An 11,711-nucleotide genomic window follows, 5' to 3' on the forward strand; every position below is an offset into this window, starting at 1 on the left:
AGTTTCATTTTTTTGCACGTAGCTGTCCAGTTCTCCCAACACCATTTGTTGAAGAGGCTATCTTTACTCCATTTTATGTTACTGCCCCCTTTGTCGAATATTAATTGACTGTAGAGACCTGGGTTGATTTCTGGGCTCTTTGTTCTGTTCCATTGGTCTATGTGCCTGTTTTTATACCAGTACCAGGCTGTTTTGATTACAGTGGCCTTGTAATACAGTTTGATATCAGGTATTGTGACCCCCCCTACTTTGTTCTTCTTTCTCAAAAGAGCAGCTGCTATTCGGGCTCATTTATGGTTCCATATAAATTTTCGAAGTGTTTGTTCTATGTCTGTGAAATATGCCATTGGTACTTTAATAGGTATTGCATTGAATCTGTATATTGCTTTGGGTAATATGGACATTTTGATGATGTTAATTCTTCCAATCCATGAACAAGGTATATGTTTCCATTTGTTTGTGTCTTCCTTGATTTCATTCTTCAGGGCTGTGTAGTTTTCTGCATACAGGTTTTTTACCTCCTTAGTTAGGTTTATTCCCAGATATTTTATTTTTATTTTTGCTATATCAAATGGGATTTTTTTCTTTATTTCTGCGTCTGCTGATTCACTGTTGGTATACAAAAATGCCTTTGATTTCTGGATATTGACTTTGTAACCAGCTGTTTTGCCAAACTCATTAATTAGTTTGAGCAGTTTTTGGGTAGAGTCTATAGGATTTTCCATGTATACTATCATGTCATCTGCAAACAGTGACAGTTTTGCTTCCTCCTTTCCTATTTGGATGCCTTTTATTTCCTTTTCTTGCCTGATCGCTGTGGCTAAAACTTCCAATACTATATTGAATAGAAGTGGTGAAAGTGGACAACCTTGTCTTGTTCCTGATCTTAGTGGAAAAGCTTTTAGTTTTTTCCCATTGAGTATGATATTGGCTGTAGGTCTCTTATATATGGCCTTTATTATTTTGAGAAATGCTCCCTGTATTCCCACTTTGCTGAGTGTTTTTATCATAAATGGGTGTTGTACCTTATTGAAAGCTTTTTCCGCATCTATTGATATGATCATGTGATTTTTGTCTTTGCTTTTGTTTATGTGAAGTATTGCATTTACTGATTTGCGAATATTGAACCATCCTTGCATCCCTGGGATGAATCCCACTTGATCATGGTGTATGATCTTTTTGATATATTGTTGGATGCGATTTGCCAATATTTTGTTGAGGATTTTAGCATCTATGTTCATCAGCAATATTGGCCTGAAGTTTTCTTTCTTTGTTGTGTCTCTATCTGGTTTTGGAATTAAGATGATGCTGGCTTCATAAAAAGAATTTGGGAGTTTTCTCGTAGGTTTATCCTCGTAGGTTATCCTCGTAGGTTTTCTGAATTGCAAGGAGAAAGAGAAATCTGCCATGCTTCCAGACAAAAGATAAATACCAGTTTGGTATTAGACTACTACTAAACTGCAACATGAAGGCCAGGAAACAGTGGATTAACACTTATAGGGCATTGAAAGATGGGAATGCAATACAAAAGCCTGCTTTTGGCCAAGATGCCATTTGCCTCCCAGAGTAAAAAGAAACCTATTGACAAATATGTGATGATTTAGGTCATATACCTCGCATGTATCCCCACTGAAGAAAATAGAACATTTCAAGCTAAAAGAAGCTCAAGAGATAAAAATTAATATAATATTAAATGTCAACAGTAATTGAAAAAATTTTTAATTCTTTTAAATAAGAAAATTTTAAGAGTAGATGGAAGAGTGATGAGCAATGAACCTTCAGCACACATTTTTTTATTTTTTAAATTATATTTTTGATTATGCTATTATGGTTATCTCAATTTTTCCCCTTTGCCCCCTCCACCCAGCAACCCTACTTCCTCCCCCAACTACCCCCCCCACCATTGTTCATGTCCATGGGTCATGCATATAAGTTCTTTGGCAATTCTATTTCCTATACTGCACTTTACATCCCCATGGCTCTTCTGTAACTACCAATTTGTATTTCTTAATCATTTCACCTTTTCCCACGTTCCCCTAAATCACCCCCATCCCAACTGGCAACCATCCAAATGTTCTCCATATCTACGATTCTTTTTCTGTTCTGCTTGTTTGCTTAGTTTGTTTTTTAAATTCAATTGTTGATAGTTATGTATTTAGTGCCATTTTAATGTTCATAGTTTTGATATTCTTATTTTTCTTACATAAGTCCCTTTAACATTTTAGATAATAATGGCTTAGTGATAATGAACTCCCTTAGCTTTACCTTGTCTGCCCTTTGATTCTAAATGACAGCTTTGTTGGGTAGAATAATCTCGGTGGTAGGTCCTTGCTTTTCTTCACTTTGTATAGTTCTTGCCAATCCTTCATAGCCTGCAAGGTTTTTTTTGAAAAAGCAGCTGACAATCTTATGGGAACTCCTTTGTAGGTAACTATTTTCTTTTCTCTTCTTTTAAGATTCTCTCTTTTTTATTTTTAATATTTTTTAAATTTTATTTTATTGATTATGCCATTACGGGTGTTCTATTTCCCCCCCCCCTTCATTCCCCTCCACCCTGCACACCCCTCCCCCACCATACCTCCCTTTAGTTTATGACTACGTGTCTCAAGTTTTTTAGATTCTATATTTCCCCTACTATTCTTACCCTCCCCCCTATCTATTTTCCATCTACGGTCTATGCTACTTATTTTCTGTAAGATTCTCTCTTTATTTTTAACCTTTTACATTTTAATTATGATGTATCTTTGTGTGGTTCTCTTTCTGTCCATCTTTTTTAGGGCTAACTGTGATTCCTGGACTTATATGTCAATTTCCTTCACCAAATTAGGGAAGTTTTCTTTTATTATTTTTCAAATAGTTTTCTGATTTCTTGTTCTTTCTCTTATCCTTCTGGCACGCCGGTGATGTGAATGTTGGTAAAGCTGAAGGTGTCCCAGAGGCTCTCTATGCTATCCTCGTTTTTTAAAATTCTTTTTCCCTACTGCTGTTCTGATTGGATGCCTTTTGCTTCCTTATGTTCCAAATCATTGATTTGATTCTCAGCTTCATCCACTCTACTGTTCACTCCCTGTAAATTGTTCCACATTTGAATTAGTGTAGCCTTCATTTCTCATTTGGTCATTTTCATGCCATTGAAATACCCATTGAGTTCCTTGAGCATTCTTATAATCAGTGTTTTGAACTCTGTGTCTGACAGATTGCTTAGTTCCATTTCATGTAGTTCTTCTGGAGTTTTGTTCTCCAGAAATGGGGCCTATTTCTTTGTCTCCTCATTTTGGCAGCCTCCCTGTTTATTTCTATGTATTAGGTATAGCTGCTTTGACTCCCTGTCATAGTAACATGGACTATATAGTAGGTGTCCTGTAGGGTTCAGTGGCACAGCCTCCCCTATCACCCAAGCTGGGTACTGTGGGTACGCTCTCTGTGTGGGCTGAATATTCCCTCCTCTTATAATTGAGTCTTGATTGCTATTGGCAGATCAATGGGAGGGATTTATCCAGACCAGTCAGTTGGTAGGACTGGCTGTGACCACTGGCTATAAACCACCTCCCTTCATGGCTTGAGCTGGTTGGGTGGTGGATACTTCCATTTTAAATCTAAATAAATAGTAGTAGAAAGATTTGGAATTTGTAATGTAAATATCAATAAGAAGCCTCAAAAATTGAAGTATTGGAAGACACATAAGACAAAAAAATTAATAACAGTTTAGAGCTAAGAGTACCAAAATATCTCAACAAATAGGAATTGAGAGAAGGTTGGAGATCAAAAAAGTAATTGCATTCTAAAGCTCTTATTTACAGAGAAAGCAAAAACATCATGAGGTTGCATAGAAAGGCAATAGAAACTCTTAGTATCCTGTTTTTATATAATAATGCAGAAATATCTATTTTTTAAAGGTAGGAGAAATTAGAAAATAACCTCCAGTGGAATGGAAAGGTAAGAACTTCTAAAATAAGGGCCATTTGCCAGGGGAATTTTGAGCCTCAGTTTTATGCCTGAGGGTTCAGTTTGCTGGCTCTCAGCATCTGAATAGCTCAGCCTGAAGCCAGGATACTTATCTGATCAAGTGTAAGAAAAACTTGCTGGCAAAGCAGAGAGCAGTGTGCATGGCGCACAAACTTTGGAGTCAGACAGAAGTTGATCCCATTTAGAAGCCTGCCACTTTGCAGCTTGCTCTGAGCCTTCAATACCTTTATTTGTAAAGTGAGGATAAAAACACACCCTCACTAGGTTTTGTGAAATGGGGTGAAATAATATGTGAACATGTGGTGCGGTGCAGTTTCTGGCCTAAGTAGCTGTGCTACAAAAGCAATTTTTTCTTTTATTACTGTTTATTATATCTTGGGATTACCCTAGCCTGTGCAGGAGCTCTGGAGCCCAGGGGCCAGCCAGGGTCAGCTACCTAGCCAGGGGCTTCAGTTTCCATGCCCTGACCCCTACTCCCATGGGACTTTGCTCTTTAATTCCCAAACCACCCTCTTATGCTGAGACTTTCCTGGAATTTCACCTCATTGGGAGGTAGACTAGACTGACTTCTTGGACACCTGTTCACTTGATCTTGGAAGTATAGTTAGATAAATTTCTTTATCAGCTTCTTTGCATTTTGTAAAGTGAGGAGACAGTAAAGGAAGCAAAAAAGAAATAATCTTAAGACTATTCTGAAAAAAATATGTGAAAATTATAAAGTAAAAGAGTTCTAAGTTTCCAACCATTTTAGCTTTTTAGGTTTAAAAAAATGAAGTTGGGTTTGACCTTCCTAGACTCAAAGTGAAAACTTTAAATTAAAAACAAATTATTTCTCCCATTTGGGACCACGGCAAATTCCTACCAATATTTGGTGTAGGTGAAGACAGAGGACATTAGACTCAAAAGTAGATCAATAGCATTGATCTTAAAATAACATAGATGGAGGAAAAAATGACATTTTCCCAGACAGAGGCTGAATTAACATATGCTGACAAGTTTATATTTTGGAGAAAGATAAAGCACAGGAGAATAAATAAAACTACATTATTGTGCAGCTTATAACCACCTTTAATGAATTCCACAGGGAATTTTTCTGAAAAAAAAGTATAGGATCATTCAGAATAATGGCCACTATGCTGGAATTATTGGCAGAATCAGGAGACTCCATCACAATATCATCTGATTTCCAGTTCTTGCTTTACAAATCCTCTGCTAGCACTCTACCTGAGGATTTATGCTGTTGCAATAAATAGTAAAATATAACCTCTAGTATTTTAATTTAAACTTATTTTTTGTGTCACAAGTTTGCCTTTGCCCAACCATTGAATTATATATCTGCCTGAGTTGAGACTTACTCATTTTGTGGGGTGACCTGTGCCAATTTCTTATAGCATCAGTTCCTCAAGGGTGATACATATCCACTAATATGTATAGGAAATTATTTTAAATAGCATATGATTTTTAATAGTTGAGTACTTATAATGAATATTGGAAATAGATATAATTAACAAATCAAACCCCTGATTTCATGGGAATTTTGGCTTAGCATTGTGCTAAAGTAGAAAAGATTAAAGAAACATAATAAATATTTAATACTAATAAGATGAGAAGTACAACATATCATGTTTGTGTGTAAACGTTGCTCAGCCACACTAACACTTTTGGTGTCTTTCCCCACCCCTCACTCTACGGTGGGGAGGAGGCAGTGACCTGATTAGTGAGTTGGGCAAAGGACCTCTGCCTGTTCACTTAGCCCCTTCCTCAGTGTTAGATACTGTTCCTTGACTCAGAGCAAGGGTCTTGCTCCTGGGGAAGGGTGACATGAAGAAGGTTGAGGAGGAGTCCTGAAGTCATCCACCTGGGCTAGTGCCTAGGTGAGTGACTGTGTGTAATTGAGGAGTGACATACTAGCAAACCCGCCTGGATGTGTGATAGAGAATATGATGGCACTTAGTCATGGAGACAGGTTGGAACATAGAAAACAGAATTCAGAAGAGACGTCACTGAAATTGCTCCAGCATTGAAGTTATTATAGGATCTGGATCAGCATATTGAAAAACTTTGTATTGTCTATGTTTTCTAGGAATGTATTTTTGCCAATATTTTATTATGAAAAATTACAAACATATAGCCTAAAACGATTCAGCCTGTTTATGATTAATTAGAATTCAATGTTTGCTTGCAGTATGAGTAACTTATTTTCAGTGTTGAGATAACTATGCTCAAGAGATTTAAGGAGAGCAGCCTTATCCTCGCTTAGGCCAAAGTGTTGAAGGGGGAACAGCAGTTCCTGCAGCCAGGCTGGGTGACGGCAGCAGGGAGTGGAGCTGGAAGAGTCTCACAGAAAAGGTGGGACTTGGGGCACAGAAGGAGATCTGCTTGGCCTAGTGGCCTGCCATCTCACCTGAAGATGCTACCCATATAATAAGTCCAAACAACTCACCAGACTGCAACTGTAACCTTAGAACATCCCTGTGATGAAGCTTCCAGACCCCACAGCACTTATTGTGATTGAGGGTACTAGTCCTCGCTGAGAAAAGCCTAAGTGCTTTTGAGTACATGCAGGCTGCTGTCTCATGTGTGTGCAACAAATCCCCTTTGTTCTTCTTCGCTGACTAGCCTAATGCCACTGCCAGCAATTCTTGGCCGTCACTGGTCCTTGGCCCCATCACTGTATCCCCAACCTTGGCCTCAGGGAGAGGACTCCACAGCCCTTTTGTAGGGCCGACTCAACCCTTTCCTTGATCTCTCACAGCCTTGCAAAGACCACATTGAAATGAGCACAACATCACAGAGAAATGGACTATATATAGAACAGAGCCTCATAACACTGTGACATGTGGCCCCTCTGATACCCCCAAACTCTGACCTGCTCTAAGGTCCCTTAAAGGGCTGCCTTCTGACCCCACCTGGAGGAAGCCGCCCCACTCCCCTACAAAATTGCTCACTTAATCCACATTTTATAGCCTTCTGCTGGGGAAGAAGAAGGAATTTCTCAGGGAATTTTTTACCCCCTTCTAGTCTGTGGCCCACTTTGTCTTTACCTCAGCCAGAATATGCCTCTTCTCAGAACAACTGAGAGGAAACATACCCTCCCTTCAGGGGCCGCCTGCCCCACCCCAGCCCCCAACTCTGTCTCCTGATGTGAGCTGGCCCTCTGCGTCCAGCAGGACACACATAGCGCTCACAAGAGAAAACAGTGCAGCAGCACTACCAGAAGTTTGTCATACTCTGTCTTGAACAACACTGAGAGAGGAATGCCTACAGGGTCGTTTCAAGCCAGGCTAGTCACTTTCCACCCTTTCTTCTGCAGAGTGAGGTGACTGTGAGCTCCAACTAGTCTCCTATGGGCCCCAGTTTGAACATGCACACTGTCTGTATGGAGAAAAGATCATTTTTTTCCAAAGTAACTACACAGTCTGCAGAGACATAAATTCCATTTACACGATCACCAGAGCATTTAGCTTATTTATCCCTACATCTGTGTAGAGATAAATGATAACATCCCAGTTTCCCCAAAAGCCAAGGGATAGTGGGTTTTCTTGCTTGTTACTTATGTTATTAAAAGTCTGTCTAAAAATATTTTCCAGAAAACAAAGAGTTAGTTTTTAACAAAAATAAATTCACAAAGTGCCTGCGATTTTTAAATCATATTATTTTCCAAATTTTAAATGTCATCAAAGTTTCTTAAAATACCAAGGCATCCCAAGGCATATTATGTATTCATCTCCTACCTGACAAAGAGTTGAAGGCTTCTGTTCAACACATGTTAATAGGAGGTATTTAACTACTGTTGACGATGTAAACTTTGAAACTCTGCTAAATGTCTGCTGCCTGCCAGGGACTAAGAAACTACTGTATAAGCTGCCATATTGCAGAAGTGCACATTTTCAGGAGGCAAGACAAAGTGCATCTCTCAGCTTCATAGCCTTCAGGGGCTCAGCTGATTCCTGGGTGACACCATCCTCTGCTCTCTTACTATTTGTCAGTGCTTTGCTCATGACTTGAACCTTTCTCTGAGTTAGAAACTCAGGTGCTCCCTGCAGGTTCTTGCTCTGTGGTTCAGTGGAGTGCAAGTCTATGAATTGGAACTAAGCTCAAAAGAAAATCCCTATTGATTCAACATCCAGTTCACAACAGACAAGCATCTTATCCCAGTTTGGAAGCTGTATTATTTTTATTTCTCTGTGAATGAGATTAATTCCACCTTTTGGCCAATATTCTACCAGATTGGTGGGAAATTCAATTGTAGCTTTTATGGGAGGGAATTCCTTGCCCATCTCGGGATTACACAGGAATCCAAGAAGCTTCTGCTATGATTAGAAAGTAAATAATTCTAGGCTTCAGTTCACTTTGTAGTCACTGATAACCTTGTTGCATAAATCTGCATGTTTCTTGGGAAGATCCTGCTTTGTGCCAAGTCTGGAGGCACCAGAAGTTCACTCTTTTCAAAATACTTCATGGGACCCAGGTCCTGTGAAAAGAAGCCATGTCCTTTTCCATGCAGCTAACATCCACAAAGGCCTCTAGAGCGCCCCACGCCCACCCAAACCCTGAACACCCACTACAATCTCTTCAGTTTAAGCTTTTGAAAAAATCAAGGAGGGTGTGGCAGTGCAGGTAAGAGAGATTGTCCTGAAGCCACTTCTTTAGCCCCTTAAATCAGAGAGGGAAATATAATCAGAAAAAAAATCTCAATGGCCTATTCTTTCCAATTTCTCTAAAGTAACATAGCAAAAAAAAAAAAAAGACATAAATTAGTATTCTTTAAATAAATTGTCTTGCTATGACTCAATACAACAAGAATTACCTTGGCTCACTGAATGGGCTCTGCCTGAGGGGCTGTCCAGCGCCTGAGGCATCCCTTACACGGTGGTAGGTCAAAGACAAATTCCTGTAACCTAAAGCAGAATGTGGTAAGTGCTACAGGAAAGTTAAATTCTATGGAAGCCCAAAGATGGTGAAACTTCTGAAAGAACTGATATTTGAGCTGGGCCTGGGAGAGGAGCTGCTATTACCCTCAGAAGGCAGGGTGCTGCAGCAGAAGATATTTTAAGCAGGAGACAGGAGAACAAAGCCAGTGAAGTACAAAAGTGTTACTTGGCCAAAGCACAGGAAGCCTAAGATCTGAAGGGAAATCTGGCTCAGAAGGAGAAAGGTAGTGGGGAGGAGAGTGGGGGGCTGGGCGTGGGCAGGAGCCGTAGAAGGTGTGGTCCGAGCAGGAACTGGAATGTAGTTCTAATAGGCTTAATGCAGTTGCATAGACTTAGGAATGAACATTAGGAGAGGAATTTGAGTAACTCACAATGGCAGTGAGAACTCCACCTCCTCAGCCTCACTTTATACAGGCCGGGGAGGGATGACGGGGCAGCACCGCTGCTCCAACAGCAGGTCTACCAGCTCCTAAAAAACCCGCGAAGAGAAATTCTTACTCCAGCCTTTTACTGACTTTGTCTGCTCTCTTTAGAATACGAGAGTATTTGACACCTTTTATTTTCAACCTTATGATTTAGCTGGATTCTGGGATGATGGGAAAAGCCCATCCGCCTATTACACAGAACTGTAATTCTAGTGGAAGGACTTTGACATGAATTAGAACGATGGAGCATATTTGACATGGGTTGAAACTTGTAGCAGTTTTCTTGGGGCACAGCTGTTTTTGGAGTGATAAGTTGTTTTATACGTTTCATCAGTAAGAGAAAGAAAAACAAGTACCCTTGAGTTGTTTGAATTAGTGTTATCAGGAGTGAGAAGATGAGGGGATTTAGTTGCTATGACCTTTGATTCACTTCTTCCTTAGTTAATTTAACAAATATCTATTGAGCTATTCAGTTCCTATGCAGTAGATACCGATTTTGTCTGCCCAGCACCTAGTCTGCCCCCTCCCCTCTCTTCTCATCAGAGAATTCCTATCCTCCTCAGCGACCCACCCCCCACCCCAGTCCTTTTGATTTGGTGGAACTGTTTCCACTCTTTACTCCAGAGGCAAACATGTGACGCAGGTTAGGGCAGAGCTCATACCCTGCTGACCACGGTGAGTGCATCGGGGCCGGGCTGTGACGCAATCAGAGCCCGTATCGCCAAATTCCTTAACTTCTTTGAAAAGACTGTGCAGAAAGAGCCCTTTCTTGTGCCAAAATTGATATGGAAGCTGTAAGCCTGGAGATACTGGGAGTCGTCTTAACACCACAAAGGAAGACTTTAGAGTCAAGAAAGGTGGAAAGCCAGATAGAGTGCCCAAAAGATGTTTGAACCCCTCCATTCACCATTGCCGGAGTATCTCCTGAACTTTTTAGTTACATGAACTTGTTTTGGTCAAGTCAGTTTAGGTCACATTTTGTCACTTGCAGTTGAGTGAGTCCTAATCAAAGCATATTGGTCTGGTGCCACGGGGTGTAACTATGAACAGAGTCCATAAGTTTATAACCTGTGCCTGGTCAAATAAGTAGGAATAAAAGCACAGCCAGCCCAGTCCCAAGCTCTGTTATGACATAATAATTAATTGGGTTTACTCAGAAAAAATAAGCCTCTTCACTGTCGCATTTGACCTGAGTGCCTGGTGAGTTGGTTTTTTTGTTGTTGTTGTTTTTTAACTGTGAAGTCAGGAACCAAATGACCAATTTCAGGTGGAAAAACCATAGAGTGGCCATTGCATTGCACTGGTCACATTGTTGACTTTCTGACCCTCCTTAATAGTTTTTCTCTTTTGCCAAAGGTACAGAGTGTCTTGGGCAGAACCAACATTTATTTTGGTTTTCCCATTACGTACTTGTGTGCCCTTGGGTAAAATAGTTCATCTCCATGTGCCGAAATGTTCTCATCTCTGAAATGAGGCTAAGGGAAATAATATCGCTGTCCTGCCATAAAGAATTCCTCTGAAGTGAAAATAACATATATCTCTATATGCAAAAGTGACTTAAAATGTAGAAGTCCAGTAAAAATTAAAAGATAAAAATGTATATTTCAATAGTCCAGGCAAACCTTCATTTATTTGGAATTGGTTCAATAGCCTTAAATAAAATGGTCCACATCTTTAGCAATCACCCCCCCCTCCCGGGGGGAAGAGAATTGCCCTGATTTGTAGCACTGACAGATTTCCACAGTGTGAGTACTCCCACTACAGCTGATTTTAACCTACCAATCAGCTGGCAGAATTCCTGAATATCAGCTCCCGTGGGGCTGTATGAACCTGCACTAGTACAACATTGCTCGGGCGTGTTGGTTTACCTTGACCTCACCTGCTTCAGTGTCTTCATTTACCAAAAGGCTTGTTTGGCTAAGGACTCACACAGGCACATTTCATCCTCATGATTCCATAATATGATTGCTTTATATTTATCAGTTAGACGAATCCTGCATAGACATGGTAATCATACAGCTGATGCTGAAAGGTGCATCTTCAGTGATCTATTGTTATAGTGACACTTCTTCTTGCTATGACAAGCCAAAGAGGACTCTTGGTACTGAAGGCTAATCAATCTTTAGTTGCATGAGATTACTTTCTAGTTATGTACTCTTTCTATACCTCATGTGCAAGGAATTGTTCTGGTTGTGCTTTTAGGGAAACTCTGTATTTATCACTATAAGATATAGCTTATAACTATTTTAGGGAGATGACCATGTCCTTGAGCTTGTATATGGAAGTCTCTCAGACTGGTATAGGTTGAAATCAGTCCTCGGAACCATATTCGGTAGATCACACTGTCTCACAGCTTCTTTACATCTCCCTGTGAATTACTTGAAAA

This window comes from Artibeus jamaicensis, unplaced genomic scaffold (genome assembly GCF_021234435.1).
Source record: "Artibeus jamaicensis isolate MK-2021 breed Jamaican fruit bat unplaced genomic scaffold, CSHL_Jam_final contig_402, whole genome shotgun sequence".
Taxonomy (NCBI): domain Eukaryota; kingdom Metazoa; phylum Chordata; class Mammalia; order Chiroptera; family Phyllostomidae; genus Artibeus; species Artibeus jamaicensis.